Source organism: Macaca thibetana, chromosome 7, assembly GCF_024542745.1.
Source record: "Macaca thibetana thibetana isolate TM-01 chromosome 7, ASM2454274v1, whole genome shotgun sequence".
In the NCBI taxonomy this organism is placed as follows: domain Eukaryota; kingdom Metazoa; phylum Chordata; class Mammalia; order Primates; family Cercopithecidae; genus Macaca; species Macaca thibetana.
Genome location: NC_065584.1, coordinates 155,010,660 through 155,029,705, shown reverse-complemented (window position 1 = coordinate 155,029,705; position 19,046 = coordinate 155,010,660). Strand labels below are relative to the sequence as shown.

General features: G+C 48.1%; 1 protein-coding gene and 1 long non-coding RNA gene across 4 annotated transcripts in view; one reads left to right on the top strand and one right to left on the bottom strand.

Annotated features, from left to right (window-relative positions):
• The window catches only part of LOC126958166 (40S ribosomal protein SA-like), a 900,761-nt gene that overhangs the window by 44,698 nt on the left and 837,017 nt on the right, over positions 1–19,046 (bottom strand). The window lies entirely within an intron of this gene.
• On the top strand, positions 1,301–18,277 carry LOC126958193 (uncharacterized). The gene is made up of 3 exons (XR_007727136.1): positions 1,301–1,398; positions 17,319–17,571; positions 17,665–18,277. It is a non-coding gene; the product is annotated as an uncharacterized LOC126958193 (long non-coding RNA).

The following is a 19,046-nucleotide window of genomic DNA, read 5'->3' as shown; positions in this document are numbered from 1 at the left end:
AACTCCAGCCTGGTGACAGAGTGAGACTCCGTCTAGAAAAAAATAAAAAAGAAAAGATTTTTTTTTTCTACTTTGGTGAAGAACGTCATTGATATTTTGATAAGAATTGCATTGAATCCATAGATTAGTTTTAGTAATATAGACACTTTAACAATATTAGTTATTCTAATTCATGAATATCTTTCCATTTACTTGTCACTTCAATTTCTTTCATCAATGTTTTAGAGTTTTCATTGTAGAGATCTTTCACCTCCTTGGTTAAGTTGATTCCTAGGTATTTTTTTGTAACTATTGTAAATATATTTCCTTTCCTGATTTCTTTTTCAGATAGCTTGCTATTAGTGTATAGAAATGCTACTGATTTTTGTATGTTAATATTTTTATCCTTAAATTTACTAAGTTAATTTATTAGTTCTAACGTTTTTTTATGGAATCTTTAGGGTTTTCTATATATAAAATCATGCCATCTATGAACAGGGACAATTTGACTTCCTCCTTTCCAGTTTGGATGCTTTTTATTTCTTTCTCTTGTCTAATTGCTCTGGCTAGAACTTTCACTACTATGTTGAATAAAAGTGGTGAAAGTAGGCATCCCTTTTTATTCCAGATTTCAGGGGTAAAACTTTCAACTTTTCCCCATTCAGTATAATGTTAACTGTGGATTTGCCATATATGGCCTTCATTGTGGTGAGGTATTATATATTCCTCTATTCCTAGTTTGTTGAGAGTTTCTATCATGAAGGATTTTGAATTTTAATTAATGCTTTTTCAGCATCTATTGAAATAATTATATGGTTTTTGTCCTTGATTCTGTTAATGTGATGTATCAAGTTTATTGATTTGTGTATGTTGAACCATTTTTGTGTCACTGGAGTGAATCCTACTTGATCATGGTGGATGATCTTTTCAATGTGTTATTAAATTCGATTTACTAGTATTTTGTTGAGGATTTTTGCATAAGTGTTCATGAGGAATATTATCCTGTAGTTTCCTTTTGTTGTTGTTGTATCTTTGTGTGGTTTTGGTATCAGAGTAATGCTGGCCTTGTAGAATAAATGTGAAAGCACTCCCTCCTCTTCATTTTTTCTTTTTCTTTCTTTCTTTCTTTTTTTTTTTGTATAGTGATATGGTTTGGCTGTGTCCCCACCCAAATCTCATCTTGAATTGTAGCTCCCATAATTCCCACGTGTTGTGGGAGGGACCCAGTGGGAGATACTGAATTATGGGTGTGGTTTCCCCCTACTGTTCTCGTGATAGTGAGTAAGTCTCACAAGATCTGATGATTTTATAAGGGGTTTCCCCTTTCACTTGGCTCTTATTCTTTCTCGCCTGCTGCCATGTAAGATGCGCCTCTCTCCTTCTACCATGATTGTGAGGCCTCCCCAGCCACATGGAACTGTGAGTCCATTAAACCTCTTTTTCTTTATAAATCACCTAGTCTCGGGTATGTTTTTATTTGTGGTGTGAGAATAGACTAATACATACAGTTTGAGTAGAAAAAAATGGTATTAACTCTTCTTCATATGTTTAGTAGAATTTAGCAGTGAAGCCATCAGGTCCTTGGCTTTTCTTCGATGGAAGCTTTTTATTACTGCTTCAGTCTCATTACTCATCATTTATTGGTCTGTTCAGGTTTTCTGTTTCTTCATGAATCAATCATGGTAGGTTGTATGTGTGTAGGAATTTATCCATTTTCTTTAGGTTTTTCAATTTGTTGGTGCGTAGTTGTTCATGGTAGTCTGTTGCAACTACTGTGGTAGTCATATTTCGTATTTCTGTGGTATTAGTTGTAATGTCTCCTTTCTCATTTCTGGTTTTTTTATTTTTTTTTTTTTTTTTTTTTTTTTTTTTAGTCTAGCTAAAGGTTTGTTGACTGTCTTTTTTAAAAATCAGCTTTTTGTTTTGTTGACCTTTTGTATTGTTTTCCTAATCTCTATTTTATTTATTTCTGCTCTGATCTTTATTATTTCTTTCCTTCTATTTATTTTTGGCTTAGATTGTCTTTGTTTTTCTAGTTTTTTGAGGAATAAGGTAAGGTTGTTATTTGAGATCTTTCTATTTTTTTGACATAGGCATTCATTGCTATAAGCTTCCGTCTTAGGACTGCTTTTGCTGTTGCTCATAGGTTTTGGTAAGTTGTGTTCTCATTTTCATTTGTCTCTAGAAAGCTTTCAATTGATAAATATTTCTTGGATGAATGTGTTTGTGTGAGCATGTGTGGATGCACACACGTGTTCCTATGATGGAGTGAGTCCCACCCCAAGGCAGGGGATGTCCCTAATGTGCATCCAGGCCCCAGCCACTCTATGGTTCCTGCTGAGGCCTGTACACAGGTGCCCTACACTGGTAAGAGGCTGGCTCCCGACGTGGTAGGCCAGGCCTGCGTTTGCCCAGTTGGTGGGCCAGCAGGTGCAGCAGCCCATTGTGGCCACATGGTGGGGGAAGATTCCCTTCCTCTCCTCCCTCTCCAGGCTGGTAACGCTACGCCCTGGGTCTCCCTGCTGTGCCCACTCTCTCCATCATGGGCCATCTATGGTCCTTCACTTAAAGACCATAGACCCTGCAGGTGGACCCGCCTCCTTTCCACACCTGCCTTTGAATCTGGACCTGCCTCCTGGGCCTGGTTGGAGCGGAGAGGACCATCCTCAAGCAGAGGATGTCTGGGGCTAATCTTGGGCCCTTTGCCCTTCCTGGGAGGAGGAGCCTCTCACTCCCACCTCTCTCCCCAGCATGCCCGTGTGATTTGAGACGTACCCCACACAGCCACACTGCACCTTCACTGCAGCCTTCCAGCCAAGCCTGGAGGGTCAAAGACCTCAATCCAGGGGGACTGCAGGCAGCCTGATGTGACTGTTTTGGCAGTGTCTACAGCGATAATGCTGTGTAAACAGGCATTTGTTTAATCACTGTATGGACATCATGTTCCCAGAGGCCTCAGGATCTCCTGGCTTCAGGGAGGGCGTATTTACCTGGTGTGCCCTCTGGATGATAGATGGAGAATGCATCTGGAGTCAGGCTCTCTTGGATCAATGTGGCTGCTCCCTGCTGTGGGCATCTCAGAAGGGCAGAGACTCTGGAACTGGAATCTCACCTGGAGCCTGGGATATCAAATCAGCTTGGGGGAAAGCTGGCCAAGTGACTTTGGTGGCCAATACTTGACCCTAAAAGAGACTGACCTGCTTGAGCCCAGTGGCATCCCCACCCTTATTCATCTGCACAACTTTGGGACATTTATGGGGAACCCATAGGCTCCCCAGAGGCTACCTCCACCCTGCCTGGAGCGTTCTGCACCTGTCAGGCCCAAGCTTCAGATGGTTCCCCACCCACCTTCCACCACCCAAATCTAGCTGGCATTTGCCCATCTCCCAGAGGCATGAGTTAATGGTGGGAAAGTGCTCTGTAACAGCCAGGCTGCACAGGTGTGTGTATGTGGGGAGTTATTACACCGCAGAAGGCCTAGCAACAAGCACCTGCAGGGGAACTCCCCGCCCCACCCCAACCTTCCTGCTTTAATTCCAGCAGGGGCTGTCATGGCGTATCAGTAAAAAGTTGCCTCTCATGGTGCCGATGGGTGGGTGAGCCTGCGTTTTAGGGGCCTTGCCCAGCAGTGATGGTAGAGGGGAGCCCTGGATGGAAAGACCAGGGATGGAGGGCCAGCCCTGGTTCATCCCCTGACCAACCACGTGGCACTGGAAAGGTCTCTTTCTCTTTCTGGCCTGTGGTTCATGGCAGTGACTGCCACCGCAAGGCTACTCATTCAGTAGATAAGAGTCACAAATGGCCTGGTGCAGTGGCTCACGCCTGTAATCCCAGCACTCTGGGAGGCCCAGGCAGGTGGATCATGAGGTCAGGAGACCATACTTGCTAACAGGGTGAAATCCTATCTCTGCTACAAACACAAAAAATTAGCCAGGTGTGGTGGTGGGTGCCTGTAGTTCCAGCTACTCAGGAGGCTGAGGCAGGAGAATGGCATGAACCTGGGAGGCGAAGCTTGCAGTGAGCCAAGATCAAGCCACTGCACTCCAGCCTGGGCGACAGAGCGAGACTCTCAAAAAAAGAATCACAAACGCCAGCCTTCTGCCCCAGAAGGCTGGGACTCTGGACAAGTCCCCAAACATGCTTTTCCTAAAAGAGGGCCATCCTGAGGAGTGTGGCTGCCTTTGGGGTGAGCAATAGGCTTTGAAGAAGAGAGGCTGCTGGCCCTGAATATCAGGGGGCAGAGGCTTGGGGACAACCACCCTCCAACCCTGGTGTGGGCAAAAGCAGGGGCGCTGAGAAGGTGGATCATTGGAGGATGGGTGCTAACTAGGCATCAGGTTTGTGGGCATGAGTGGAAGGCAGGTGGAAGGGCTGCCATCAGGAGGAGCAAGGTTTCAGAGGCCTTGGCAGCCAAGCAATGGGCGTAATCTTGATTTGCTTTTAGCAGAGTGAGATATAATTTACATGTCATACAACTGACCCACTTGAAGAGTACAATCTGTGTATTCAGAATTGTGGAACCATCACCACAACCAATTTTGGGACCTTTTTATCACGCCCAAAAGAAACCCCACACCCATTAGCACTCACTCTTCATTTCCTTCTAATACTTCTTCCCTGTACACCTCAACCCTAGGCAGCCATAAATCTACTTTCTATCTGTATGGCTTTGCTTATTTTGGACATTACATAGAAGTGGGATCACCCAATATGTGGTCTATTAGTGACTGGCTTCTTTCACTTAGCATAATGTTTTCAACATTCATCCGTGTTGTGGCATGAATCAGCACGTCATTCCTTTTCACTGAGTGGTATTTCATTGTATGGCTATCCCACATTTTGTTAATCCACTCATTTGTTGATGGACATTTGAGTTGTTCCCACTTTTTGGTTATCATGAATAATGGTGCTCTGCACATTTCTCCTCCAAGCCTTTGTGTGGGCCCATGTTTTCCATTCTCTTGGGTATCTATGCCCAGGGGAGGAATTGCTGCATCCTGTGGTAACTCTGTGTTTAACATCTGTGGCATGGCCAGGCTGTTTTCCAAAAGAGCCCCATCATTTTGATGAAACTGCTGACAGCTCTCCAAACAGGAAGGATGGGTATTAAGGGGCCGGGGTAAGACCTGAGTTTCTTTGTGCATGAGGCCAGGATTTTCCAAGATAAATCCTGCAAGTAAAATGCCTTGACAGGTAAGATCATAGGTAATGAAATGGCCTCTTTTTAATTAAAGGAGGCAACAGGAGGGTCAAATACCAGGAAGGAAGCTTTAAGAGTTTCTCTGTCCAAAGTCTTCCTATCTATGCCTCCAACACCAGAACCCCTGAACTTTGTGTGTCACTGAAGGCACAGGCTCAGGACTGGCCCTGAACAGAAGTGGGAAGACAATGCTCTATAGGGTGTGATTTTAGGGGGAACATGGGGGAGACATCTCCAGACCTTAAAATACTTTGCCAACTCCTGAAATCTCATCTCCAGAGTCACAGCCTTTCAATCCATAATTAGAAATTGTTTAAAATGCAGACTTTTGGGCAGAGAGAATCCATCTGCACTGGTACAAGAGCACTAGGAGCTTCCTGGGGTGGGGGGGGGGGGGGGGAAAGCGATTAAAAACAGAGGTGGGGTGGGGAGGCAGACCAGGAAGGGAACTTTGCTGGTGTTATCCTTAAGTGGATGGGGTTTTGAAGAAAGCCCTGCAGATAAATTAGGCCTGGCCCTGTACAGCCTGCACCCAGCCAGGCCCACACCACTTCCATGACCCAGAAATTAGCTGTTTTCTTGATTTCTCCCCAATTCCCTTACCTTCTCCCTTTCGGAAAGTAGTGCTGGTGCTTTGGCCAAGCACATTTTTTCTCTAAACACACAAACAAACAGACAAGAAACCTTCATAAACAAACAATCCCCATTCTGCCCCTACTCTGAACACCCCCAACCCCAGTCCACATCTACCAATAAATTATTGAATGAGGCCCTTCCAGAACACAGCTTGGCATCTGACAGGTTAGATGAGAAAGCCAAGCTCTGCCCCTTACAAGCCGTGCACATTCGGAGCCGTGAATTCCCCTCCTGAGCCTCAGGCCCTCGCCTCAGCAGTGAGGACGCTCCAGTGGGCCACTGCGGGGGTCGATGAGAAGATTGGCGGCCCAGCCCAGGGCCTGGTACACAGCAACGCTTGGCCATTGTTGTTTTCCTCTACTGTGTGCTCTCTCTCTACTCTGGCTCAGGTTCCACCTTCCCACCCCCCACCCCTACTGCCCTTTTCTCTCTGCATCTGCCCCACCATCTTGGATGGTGATAATTGCTGGATAATTGGCACACAGCTCTTAACACCTGGGGAATCGTGGGCTTCTCTCCTAACTCACACGTATTCATTTCTTCCTCCTTGGAAAAGCTGGTGCTCTCTGCCTGCCTGGCTTTCAGATAGGGCCAGCATCACTCACCTCCAGTGGGGACCGGCATCCCTTCCCTACCTTCCATGATGCCCACTGGCAGGCACAGGGCTGCTCCTCCCGCTCCTGCGTGCTTCACTAATGAATAATGAAGAAGCCCTCAGACCCCGGCCCTCTCCCTCCCGGCTCCCAGCCTCTGATATATTTGATCCTTGGCGGCATAATTTTTCACCTAAATGTGAATGTATTTGCGAATTTATAGAAAATAGTTCTCGCTCTGGTGATATAATATAGGGCTGCCCCATCCTGGCTGCTATTTTGATTGTGACTTAAATGGATGAGGCCATCAATAATTATTTTATTGAACAGGCACATAAAAAATGATGCTAGGCAAAAGCAATTTCCCTGACAAAGCCAGCGAAGGCATTGTGGGCAGCTTACCTTTGCGGCGCTGGTCTTGCTGAGAGGGGCTGTAGGGGCTGTTTCCTCATCCATTTGTCCCCTTCCTGGGGTTTTCCCTCCACCGAATCCCAGGAGCCCCGGGTTGTGGAGTAGAGTGGGCAAGGGTGACCCGCAGGCAGCAGTGGGGAGTGGAAGAAATCGGAACCCTCGCCATGCACCCTGGACTTCCCAAAGCATTTCATGCATCATCTCATTCCCCACTCAGCACAAAATGAGCCATGTGATCGTGCTGGCTGGAGGAGGGGAGGTGAAGGGGCTGCATGGAGGCCTCCCAGCCGCTGACTGGACCTCCTGGCTTCTAAGGAGTGAGCTGACCAGAGTGAGCGTGTTTCCCAAGCCTCTTTTTATTTGCAGCTCTGTTGTCTCCAGTTCTGTTTTGAGGGGGAGCAAGATTGTGGTGCCTCCCTAGGAATTCAGCTTTCTGAAATGCACCCCTTGAAAGGGCAGATCGAAGGCTGCCGGAGAAAAGATGTGGACAAAAGCCACATCAACTGCCCCTCACCCCTGGCAGTTGCTCTGCCCCAGAGCAAGTTTGGGGCTCGGGGTGTCCTCTGTGTTTGTGAAAGTCAGTCTCCTTCAGTGTCTCCTGGGCTGAGCCTGTGTTAGGGGCTGGGCAGGGCAGGAGAAGATGGAACAAGGCACAGTGCAGTTGGGGAGACTTACCCTTGTCTGGGACAACAAAGATCTCACCAAACTTCAGCCTTTTGCGTTCCAGCACATTTTTTGAACTTTGTCTATCTACCACCTGTACTATTATTTACTTAATGTATTTCCTTAAATCAACTAACGTTTGACTTAGCTCCATCCTAGGCCATAAATCCATTTAACCACTGTTTGATGTATTCATTTTATTTTTCTCATGCACACTAAAAATAAAAGTATAACTAAAATAAAAACAAATGCATCCAGGTAACAGTGAGAAGCATCTGCAAACACCAGGCATCTTTATGCCTGGGTAAGGCTTTATGTCCCCCACCAGGCAAAGCAGGCGAGCTGGGAGAGGACAAGGCATGGTATCACCACCATCACCTGTCTGCACATTAGCCTGGCCTGGATCAACAGAGCGGGGGCCCTTCGAATGCTCGCCTGCCCAGTGGTGTCTGAGGGTGGTGTGAGCACAGGCCTGGGGTGGGACAGTCTGCGTCCCCAACGTCTGCAGGGGCCCACTCAGCCCAGGGTTGGGTGGCATGAGGACTGCACACATCCCCCCGTGCCTCTCCTCAGTCCCTGATGGCCCCCACACTGACCCCTGCTTTCTTTCTGGGGTTGTAACGAGCTTTCGCACTGAACTAAAGCCATCCCCTCCCCTACAACATAGAATGCAGTCCAGATCTGGGAAGGCAAACACACAAGCCTTTGTGTTTTGAGGCCTTGGATTGCTAATATCTACAGGGAAATGGCCAGAGGGGAACAGGGAGAACAAACTGGGGAGCAGGGTCTCCGAGGGTCACAGATTCCAGAGATCTCAATGTCTTGGCCTCCAGACAGCGCCATTACCTCTGGAGCCAGTCCTGCCTCCCTGGCTTCTGCTGCATCCACCCCACTTTCCCACCCCCTCCTCTGTTCCCCGCAGACCCCACTTCCCCAGAGGCCTCTTCTGAGGGAGCAGGGGGGTGCTCAAACCAGGAGCACAAAGCTGAGCTGGACATCCGCTTGTGTCCCTCATGACTTTTCCAAAGACCAGTGGGCCTATCCGAGGCCATCCGGTTGCTCTAGGAGATGAGTCACACCCAGGGTCTGCAGGGTCGGGCGGCTGGGACAGGAGGGAGAGGAGGGGCTGCGACCTACCGGAAGGTGCATCCCGTTCTCAAGGCACTTCAGCTGAATGAAAGAAATGGAACCTGAATAGGAAAAACAAACAAACAAACAACAACAACAGGAAAAAAACACAAACCACTCTGCAGGCTAGATTCAGCCAGGGAGTGGACTAGAATACATAGGTGTTTTGTAAAGTGCTGCGTGGTGGTGTCCAGGAGGTGCAGGCTGGGCTTTCTCCAGGAGATTAAGCACAGCACCCATGGGAATCCAGGGTTCTGTCAGATCATCAGGCACCTTTGCACAGTTAGAAAACGGGTCCCTCTCCCGGGTGGATGCAGCCTACTCCAGGATGCCTGTTTGGTGAGCAGCCACCTGAGCCCCTTGGCAGGGGCTCTTGTATATAAACAACTGGGCGGCTGTGCTCCTTGTGCCCTTCTGATGGGCACCCCTGATTCTTGCCATACCTGGGCATTTTCCCCATGACCTGCTGTTGTTCAAATGACACAATCTCTCACTCCACAAACCGCAGGAGGCAAAAGCTACAGGAGAGCTGACATGTGGCAGTCACAGGCAGGAGAGTCTCAGAGCCACTGGCAGCAATGTCAGGACCCACAGGGCAGGTCCTCTACTGAACCCAGAGGTGTGGCCCCGAGTGCAGCAGGGCGGATGGCCAGGTGGGGCAGGAGGGGAAACTTGGTGCACCGGAGCCCGTGGCTGATGCGGAAAGAGAGACAGCTGCCAGCTTCCTTCAACCTGCATGAGACCTGCTCCTGGCACAGCTCCTCATAGGAGACCCCTCAGCCTCCAGTTCTGAACATGTGGGCAGTGGCTGACGAGCCACACTCCAGCTTCCTGGTCAGGGTGAGGCTGGCGTGGTCACCTTCAGGTTCCCAGATCAGGGTAAAGGTATTCACTGGCCTCTCTCAAAGGTCAGGTGCTCTGAGAGGCTGGTCTTCTACTCACATACACAGCCTGGCTAATTCATGGGCTGCAGAGCATGGACTGGTGCAGAGGAGCAGAGCCCCACCTTCTTGTCCCTTCCTTCTCTCTCTCTCTCTCGTCCATCTCCACATCCTCCCCATCTCTGCATGCCTTTGTTCCTCCAGTCCTCCCCTCTTTTTTCTTCCTATATCTTTCTCTTTGTCTCCATCTGTTTTTCTCTCTTCCTTCTTCATGTCCTTTCTTGCTTTTCCACTACCCTTGTTCTCTCCTCTCTTATCTCCTCTGGGGAATTATATGTGGCAGCAGGGCTGCTTGTCGGGGCCACCATTGGGTGACCACAGCCACAGGACCAGCAATGCAGGGATCTGCTATCCCAACCAGGGTGAGAGTGATGATGATGGAGCCACAGCCCCATCCTCAAGCCTGTGCAGTGGAGTTTCTGTCTCCCCACAGACAGGAGCACCCCCACACTGGCCAGCAATAGCACACATCCTCACATACATCTACTGGCCATGGACAGAGGTGCAGGTGCCTGGACCCAAGGGGAGCTGCTGGGAGCTCGAGAGCACACCTGGCGGTCCCCAGAAGAGGAGCAGATGCCTGTCCCAAGAACTTTCCACTCACGGACAACAATCCTATGAGATGGGTCCTATTACTGTCCCCAGTTTTCAGAAGAGGGAACTAAAAAGTACAGGGGGTGACATGACTTGCCTAAGGTCACACAGCGGGCACGGGTCTGAGTGGAGACCTGAGCCCAGGCCTTCCAGCTCCAGATACACACCCTGAACCCTTTCCACTTCTCGTGTCCCAGTACCCTGAAAAAGCAGAAAGAGCTGGGGGAGACAGTGCTCCTTCAGCCCACTCTAGCCCCCAAAAGACCCTCCTTCTCGTCGGCTGCCGCCAGATCTCTAGTGTTGAGTGGAGGGTTGCTATTCCATCCTCTGTTCCAAAGCTTTCAGCCTTAGTGTTATCTGGATTTGTCAAGTTTTTTTTTTTTTTTGACACGGAGGAAACAAAAAGGTTTGAGAACTCAAGGTGTGTGATGACTTGGAGTGTGGAGGAGACTTTGTAGAGCAGGATTCTCGGATTGGAGCCTGCATCAGAATTCCTGGAGGGCCTGACAAGACACAGATAGCTGGGCCTCACCCGCAGAGTTCAGGCTCAGCAAGGAGTGGGGTCCAGGAATACGCATTTCTAACCTGTTCCCAGTAGCCATACTGCTGGCGGTTCTGGAACCACACTTTGAGAACCGCTGCCTTAATAAAAAGGGGAAGCTGGAATTCCAGAGGCAGACGTTTTCATCTTCACTGGAGGCTGAGAGCAGACAGGGGAAGCTGGGGTCCCTGAGGCGCTGGGCAGTGGTTACTCAACCCCTCCTCTGTGCGAGGCGCTCCAGGCATCCGTGCCCAGCCTTGATGAATAGCGCTCATTTAGGTGGTATGGGAAGTGCTTCTGCACAGACCTATCGGGTTTTTATTAACTGTTTTACTGTCGTACTTTTGAAATCAATCAAACAGTGCTGCCCTCCGGAGACACACCGGGGTTGGAGGGCTGAAGCTCCCAGTCTAAATGCAGCAGAGGCCGGGCCCAGGCCCACAGTAGGGCCTTGGGGGCAGGGGAGCTGGTGCTTCCTCCTGCCTGGTGAATGGCGGGCTTTGTCCTCTCTCTCTGAACTAAAGCCTCAGACTTGTCTGAACCGCGCACCCCAGACCAGAACTAACTGCACACATTTGTTGATCCTTGAACCAAACCCAAACCTGAATTTCTCTTGTGAACCACTTACCAAACCGATGTTCAAAACAAAACAGGGAGGGGGAAAAGACCCTTGGCAGACCAGTTTGAATTGGAAGGGCATCTAAATTTCCAAGCCCATTAAATACAAACAAAGCTGGGTCATCAAAAGCCTTCAAACCTGACTTCAGTCAATATTTCGATTGGCTGGGCTCCCTGGCATGACACAGCTAAGCCCCAGGTGTGCAGAACAGGCTTTCCAAGCTCCAGGAAAAACAAGGGTCTCTGTACTGAATTAAACCATCCCAGGGAAGCCCCGTCCTGCAGTTCCACCCCCATGCCCTTGTGAAGGAACAAACGAAGAACATGGGAGTCCCGTCTGCCCTGGCCTGTGCCCTGAATGTCTCCTCGACACAGAGCACAAAGCCAAAGCTCTGGCCCATAGCTAAGTAGTGGGGGTCCGGGCCTCTGTGATCTGGCAAAGGCGCCAGGACAGTGCAGTCGGCCCCTGCAGCGACCCTGATCCGCACCAAGGTTCCCCAGCAGTGGGAGAGAGGAAAGACCTCTCCAAAGACTGGGGTGTCCGTTGTCTTTGCAGGGTGGCAGGGGTGCCAGCCTTGCCAAAGGACCAGTGTGCAAGAAGAGAAAGTTGTGAGAACAGCGAGTGGGCGAGATGCACAGGGCAGAAGCTGTGACTTCCGAGGCTTCGTGCCCAGCCTGGGGCTGCCTAGCTCAAGTGTTTACCGTTAACTGATCTTTGAGTGTCACCAAAATGCAGCCTCATGGCTTGGAAGCTGCATCCTCTTGAGCTCTATGGCTTGCATTCGTCCTTGTTATAGGGTGGCGCCCCTCCCTCTCTCTTTCCCTCCCTCCTTCCTCCCTCTGTCTTTCCTACTCCCTGTCTTCATTCCTTACTCCCTCTTTGAATTCCTTCCACAAGCCCCTGCCCAGCTCCAGGAAAAGCCCTGCCCAAATGTGGAATGGACACTGTCTTTCTTATAAATTAAGAAGCGCTGCTGGGGAATATTATTCAGCCCTGAAAAGAAATGAAGCAGTGACACCTACTACAATGTGGATGAACCTTGAAAATATTACCTGGAATGAAAGAAGCCAGACACAAAGATCATATCGTACGATTCCATCTAAATGAGATGTCCGCAATAGGCAAATCCGTGGAGGCAGAAAGCAGACTGGTGGTTGCAGGGGGCTCAGGGAAGGGGAATGGGGAAAGACCGTGTAATGAGTATGGAACTTCCTTTGGGGGCAATGAAAATGTTCCGGAACTAGATAGAAGTGATGGTTGCATAACCCTGTGAAGGTGCTCAATGCCACTGGACTGTACACTTTAAAATGGTTGGTTTTATGTCCCATGAATTTTACTTCAAGTACAGAAATGAACACAAAGAAGTACTGCGGGCTCCCTTCCTCCCCTCTTGCATGTAATCAAGGCACCTCCAATGCCATGTTCCAGGAGCTCTTGAGCTTAGGAGAAAGTGAGCAGGGTCTCTGGAAGGCTCAGTAGAGTACATAAAAGTATTGGGGGAGTGTGTTCCCTGCCCTCATGGACAATGCACCAGCTTGGAAGCCTCAGCCAGCCTGACCCTGAAGGAAAGCGTGAAGGACAAAGGTATTGGAGAGGAAGGGGAAGGAGAAAAGGGGAAAGGGGAACCAAAGAGGGGAGGAAGGTGTGTGTGACAAGTATCTCTGCCCTGCAGGCCCTGGGCTGGGCATTTCACGTCCAGCAGCTCATTCGCTGCAGCCTTGCAGATGAGGAGGCCAGCTGAGCACTGGTGGTCCAAGGTTACTGACCAGGAATAGGTGGGCTGGCTCTGGAGTCTGCGCTTTCCGCCTTGGCTCTACACACTAGGATCCTGGTGGATGGGCCTTTGGAAATGATGCTGTCTTGGGCCTGGTTAGCCCTTGAGGGCTGCTCCCTCCCCTGTTCCTGGCCCCTGACTCCAGTCTGTTCCCTATCTGCCCTCTAGGCCCTGATGATGGGGTCCCCGGGCTGGTCTAGCCCACTGCACACTAGAAAACCAGCTTTCCCCTGTCTGTTCTCCAGGATTCAACATGTGGAGGAGGGGTCCAGGGTGGGGATGTTCAAGACAACTGCCTCCTGCCTATGCTGACTCGTTCCCCCAGCAGGTGATCCTGGTGCCTGAGCCCTGGCCTGGATGTCGGGAGAGCGAGACAATGGCATCTAGTCATTCTTTTCACAAAGATGGATTGGGTAACTGCAATGTGCCAGGCACTGTGCTAGGTGTTAGGGATGCAGCAGGGAACTCACGGCCTCCCACCTTCCAGTGGGGAAGGCAAATAATGGAGGCCCAAATAGATCATGCAAACCCCTGTCAGGTCAGGATAAGCACTGGGAAGAGAAATAAAGCAAGGGAAGGGAAAGAGAATGACAGTCAAGGGAGGGAGAGGAGAACTTTCAATGGTTCAAGGAAAGCCTTTCTGAGGTGACATTTGTGCAGATACCAGAATTAAACCCAGGGGAAGAGCGTTCCAGGCAGAAGAAACAGTAGATGTGTGGTCTCTGAGTAGCCAATGAACTCCGTAGGTTCAAGGAAAAGCCAGGAGGCCTGTGTGGCTGGAGGGCAGTGAGCAGGAGCTCAGAGAGACAGGCCAGAGTCATGTGTGGACCGAGGAGGACCAAGCAGGTGTGTGGTTTGATTCCCGCCAAGTGAGGGGTCCTGGAGGGGGCTGAGCAGAGGAACAGTCTTGGCGCACTAATGGTTGACGAGGACAAGACCTGCAGCTGTGTGGAGAGTCCCTCTCAGTGGCAAGAGGAGAAGCAGGGAGGCAGCGTCCTTTCCCAGATATCGCTTCAGCCCTTTGGGTTCGCAGCCTCTGAGGCCGGCCTGCTGGAATGGAAGCCCTGCCCTGCCACTTACTTGCTGTGTGACCTTGAGCAAATTGCTTAACCTCTCTGTGCCTCTGTTTCCCCATCTAGAAACTTGAAAAAGTAATAATACCTCTCTCGTAAGGTTGTTGTGAGGATGGTTCCATTTCCACCTCAGAAAGGCTTTCCTTGAGGATAGGGTGGGAGAACAGTGGTACGACATAGTGAGTGCTCGATGCGTGTTAGCCATTATCACTACCTTATACTATCATTAGCAACTTACCACGGTCTCCCGGTGGGAGGACAAAGAGCTAGCAACTGGCTGCCTCTCCTTCTGCTCCTCTCTGGGCCTCAGTGTCCTTATCTGCTAAAAAAGGATTCATGGCCGGACACAGTGGCTCAGGCCTGTAATCCTAGCACTTTGGGAGGCTGAGGTGGGTGGATCATTTAAGATCAGGAGTTTGAGACCAGCCTTACCAATATAGTGAGACCTCGTCTCTACTAAAAATACAAAAGAAAGTAGCTGGGCGTGGTGGTCCATGTCTGTGGTCCCAGCTACTGAGGAGGCTGAGGCAGGAGAATCACTTGAACCTGGGAGGTGGAGATTTCAGTGAGCTGAAATCACACCACCGCACTCCAGCCTGGGCGACAGAGTGAGACTCTGTCTAAAAAAAAGAGGATTCATTAGCAGGTCTTTAAAGACCTCTCCAACTCTCTAACATCTGAATAATCAGAACCAATACCCCGGTACACAAAAACAAAAGCAAAACGTTAAGCACCCGCAATGTGCCAGTGTGCCGGGAGAGACCGCATGGACTTGCATTCAATCTTTCCAATAACTCAATGAGGGAATCTTGTCCATTTCATAAAGACCAGTGTTTCCATCTTTCCCTTTCTTTAGTCTGTATTATTTTTTCACCTGCTAGATAAATACCTTGGTGGAAGAATTTCCATTTTATTTTTATTTGATAAATTTTTAAATTTAAGTGTAAAATTTAATTTTCCCGGTTGTGTGTTCCATGTGCCTTTGGAAGCAAAGTTTCCTGAGGTGCTCACCATAATCCTTCCAGTGGGGTTAGGATTTAGAAACACTGAGAATGGAAATGAAACCTAGTTCCAACTCTGAGACTAAGGCAAAACAAGTGTAAAGTCGTCTCTCCTTGGTCCAAGATCAATAGGAACGCATATGGAGTTTTTCAGGGGTCAGTCTTCTGGGGACCTCCTGGTGATCACTCAGCCAGACTCTAGTGGTCGGCTGGACAAACACGGTTGTCACAAAGCCCATGTCCATTTAGCAAAGCCATGGAGTCACATGACGAGTCGGGTATAAAGGAAGGCAGGAGATACAGAGCAGGAACATCGTTAGAGCAGAACTGAGAAGGAAGCAAAAAGAAGGTGCACATACCTTGCTTAGACTTCTGGACAGACACTGTGTTATGTGTTGTTTTGTTTGTTTGTTTTTGTTTGTTTGTTTGTTGAGACAGAGTCTCACTCTGTTGCCCATGCTGGAGTGCAGTGGCGCAATCTCGGCTCACTGCAACCTCTACCTCCTGGGTTCAAGCCATGCTCCTCTCTCAGTCTCCCGAGTAGCTGGGACTACAGGCGCCCGCCACCACGCCTAGCTAATTTGTAGTAGAGATCGGGTTTCACTCTGTTAGCCAGGATGGTCTCAATCTCCTGACTTCATGATCCGCCTGCCTCGGCCTCCCGAAGTGCTGGGATTACAGGCTTGAGCCACTGCGCCCGGCCAGGTGTTTTCACACGTACAAGCCAATGGATGAGAAAAGGCAGGATAGTAAACAGAAGACAGACCCAAATGTGGGCTGCTCATAAATCAGCTAGTGGTTTCATAGCTCACTGAACAAACCTAACCAAAACAGGGTGATGGATGGTTCCATTTCCACCTAGAGGGGGTCACTGGTAGCCTGCCTTCAAGGTCCGTGCTTGGCCCTAATCTCATCAGTACACTTGGATCAGCAGCCTGGTAGATGCAGACACAGAGCGCAGGTTGATCACAAAGCTAGGAGAGAGAGTGATCATTCAAGTGTTTCAGAGTGTCAGGCTGGGCAAGACCTTACAGATCACCCCTTCCCACTCTACAAAGACACAGAACTCGTTCAAAGTCACACAGTCAGTTTGTGGCAAAGCAGCCTAAGGGCAAATTTCTCCACCTCCCTGTGCTGTGCTGGCCAATTTAGGATTCACATGATCCTGGCAGGCCTGGGCCAGCGGCTGATTCTAGCAGGATACAGCCTACCGGGGATGAGTGAGTGTGCGCTTTGCATTTCAGGTTCAGAAAAATCGATTGCCTAAGTACAGGATGAGGGAGGCTGGCTCGCAGCCGGTCTCGTGCAAAAGACCAGAGGGAGTCTGTTGGCCACGAGATCAATAGAAGCCAGAGTGTGATGGAGCCGCTAAACAGGGAGGTCTCTCCTCTTCCACAGACTGGGCAGAGCCAATGTGTCCAGAACCGGAAGAGTGACAGCCTCATTTTTGTCTGTGCTCATCGGCCACTTTCCAAGAGTTTTGTTTATTTCTAGGTGTCATAGATTAAAAAGCACATCAAGGTTTGAAGACTGTAGAGAGGAGAAGGGCTGAACTGTCAAGGGGTCTGGGGGAGCCTGTCAGAGACCTTATTAAGGTAGCAGAAGACCTTAACTGGAAAAGAGGAGAAGGATAAGGGCCTTCAGTTTATGAGGTGGTTGTCATGGAATAAAGGCAGAGGCTTGTCTAGGGGGCCCCAGAGGACAGAACTGGGATGCAAAGCAGTGTGGGGTGGATTACCAGCTGTTTCCCATGGAATGCCAAGACAGCGGGTACCCAAAAAAGAGGGACCACAGTCAACGAAGAGTAGGAAATGTATATGTGTTATTCTCTATCCATTTTTGCAGATTCAAAGTGTATATTAGCACATACATATATGTTAATGTAAAATATGCATATTATGTATATACATATTAGTAGGTACATTACAAGGGATGAAATCTAAAGGTACGAAAGAGCTTGTCTTTGCCCAAGCCCCCTAAAAAACAGAGCTTAGATACTATGACTTGATTAGAAGTGCAGTCCTAGGGAGAGCGTTAGGGAGTGGGCCACTGAGCAAGAAGAGCCGACATGAGAATTTGACACTGAGCTGGCTGCCGCTAAGTGCAACTGATTGCTGGATCCCAAGGGACTGTTCCCTGAGAAGCCGTGTTAAACTGTGTTTCAGGATTGCTATTGCAAGGGACAAGCGGGAAGAAATTTCCATCAGGTCCTGTCTCTGATTGGCTCCATGGAAGATAATTTTCCCTTGCGTCTGAGTTGGGCAAGCTTGGGCACTAGGGGTGGTCCTGAGGTGGTAAGGTCCACAGAGGTGCCCTGAGGGTGAAGCAAGAGGAAGTGCAAGAGCAGGATGGCACCTCCGTGAAATGGGCTGATGCCCACACAGTGCTGTCACTGCTTGAGGCTGGAAGAAGAGACAGGTAAGGCGGAAAGGACGGGCTGGATCTGCTATAAGTTGTGATTTACATACAGCAAAATGTAAGTCTCCTTCCCTCTCCTGTCCCACCACCCAGGTCCCCGCATCAGAGGAACACATTGTTTTCTTGGGAAGCCTTCAAGAGACAGTCATGCATGGATGAGCCTATATGCATATAAATATATGACATAGGTAATATATATGTGCACATATTTTCATGGAATGGGAGCATACTATACTGCATAGCATTTTTTTTTACATAACAATGTATCTTGGCACTCTTTCCTTATCAGTACACATAGAGCAGTCTCCTGCATTTGAATGGCCATATAGCACTTCATCCTGCTGATGTACCATAATTTATTTAAATGTCCTATAATGCACATTTAGGATGCTTCCAATCTCTTGCTATTGCAATCATCATGGCAGTAAATACTCTTGTACACAAGTCATTTTGCAATCCTAGGAGTTTATCTGTAAGGCAGAAAACCTAGAAATGGAATGTTGGGTCAAAAGGAATATGCATTCTCAGTTTTGATCAATGTTGCCAAATTGCCTTCCAGGGTGGTTGTGCCAGATTCCCTCCCACCAGCAATTTAGGCGTGTGCCTGTTTCCCTCTGTCCTTACCAGCACAATGCATTATCACACTTTTGTTTTTTGCTAATGTAAAAGGTAGAAAATTATATTTCACTGTGATTTTAATTTTCATAGTGAGAATGAGCCTTTTTTCATCCAGTATTTACATTTTTTTACATTTGTATATAAATGCTATTTACATTTTATTTTCTGTGAACTGTCTGTAACTTTTGCTCATTTTTCTTTATTTAAAAATATTTAATATAAAATGTTTCAAATATACAAAAAGATATATGTGTATACATATATATATTTAGTATGTATGTTTCTATGTGTGTGTATATATATATATTTAGAAAAGGTATAAAAATAGAAAGACACCTGTGTACCCACTATCCAGCTAAATAAATAGACCATTATAATTCCTTTGAAGGAATTTGAATTTGAATTTGAATTTGAAGTTCCTTGTGTCCCAGGAATAACCAAAATTCTTACTTTTTGCTTGTTCATTTGTTTTACATTTTAGTTTTATCTATCTATCTATCTATCTATCTATCTATCTATCTATCTATCTATCTTTCTTCTATCTTCCTATCAAGAGATTATACATTTCCTTAAACAATACCTTATTGTACATGTTTAAGGCTTTATATAAATGATATAGAACTATACATATACTTCTATAACTGATATTATTTTATTCAACATTTTTCAAAGTCCTCAACATTGTTTTTGAAATTTGTCCACGTTACAATAGCTACAGTTTGTTAATTTTCAATGCTGTGACATATTTTATTGTATGAATTTGCCACAATTTACCCTTTCTCCTGTTGATGACTTTGTGGGTCACCCTCACATTTTTGTTATTACAGTGTGGCTAGGAACATTCTAGTACATATCTC